Here is a 1058-nt window from a genome sequence, read left to right as displayed (position 1 = left end):
TCATTTAGGGGGTATACTGACTTATGTCACACGGTCAATCACACGCCCGTGTGTGAACCCGAGTGACACACACGGCTAATAGACAAGCCCTTGTGTGTAAGCCGTGTCAAACCTGTGGGGTATACTAACTTAATTTGTAGGGTACCCCAGGGGACGCACGGCTGAGACACACACCCGTGTCTCTGCCCATATGGACAAAAATAGGTCATGTGCAAAGCCATTTTGACACCCTATAAATACAAGCATTTACAATCATATTAGACCACAATTATGCAACCCAATTGACAACCAAAATAACCATTTCATTATACAATATTTTCCATATCAAAACATAAAAAATTCATACCCAAATACCTATCCATCATCATGTATATTCTATTCATATATCAAATTCATATCAATACCTCACTTGCATATTTTCATTCAAAACATTACCATATCAAACATACCATCTCTAAGCACATATATGCAATCAAAACATGATACCAAAAAAAGCCATATCACATGGCTTAACTTATATACAAAATCATTCTCAAATCATGATACCAAAACATAACTACTTCTTTCAAACTAGCCTATACATGCCATATTTACATAAATTCACAAGTTCAATATACCAATCGGAAATTGGATAGTGTGACGTCCAACTCTGACTTGTCCAAAACGAGCGAGCAATGAGCCTTTATAAAGCATAGAAAAAAAAACAGAGTAAGCTTTATAGCTTAGTACGCCCGTATAATTCAGAATTAAACTTACCATTTATACAAAATCAAGCAATAAATAAAAATGCCAACAATTCAATTTAACCATCACCTATTCACACATAGTCATCATATGTTAGTCATTTAACATAAACATAAACCATCCGTTAGTACAATACTCTATATTATTCTAAAATTCACATATCATACATAACATTAATATCTCTTATAACTAGTAACTTATCCGTATAAACCGTATTTAAGCCCGTTGAACCTATTAGAACTTTAAAGGATAGTCGAGTAAACAATGTCAGTAATCCGTCAATTCATCATCATACATGCTCTTTCGAGTCATGG

The sequence above is a fragment of the Gossypium hirsutum genome, chromosome A03, assembly GCF_007990345.1.
Source record: "Gossypium hirsutum isolate 1008001.06 chromosome A03, Gossypium_hirsutum_v2.1, whole genome shotgun sequence".
NCBI lineage: Eukaryota > Viridiplantae > Streptophyta > Magnoliopsida > Malvales > Malvaceae > Gossypium > Gossypium hirsutum.
The sequence above is the reverse complement of the archived record's forward strand: the minus strand, read 5'-3'. Positions refer to the sequence as shown.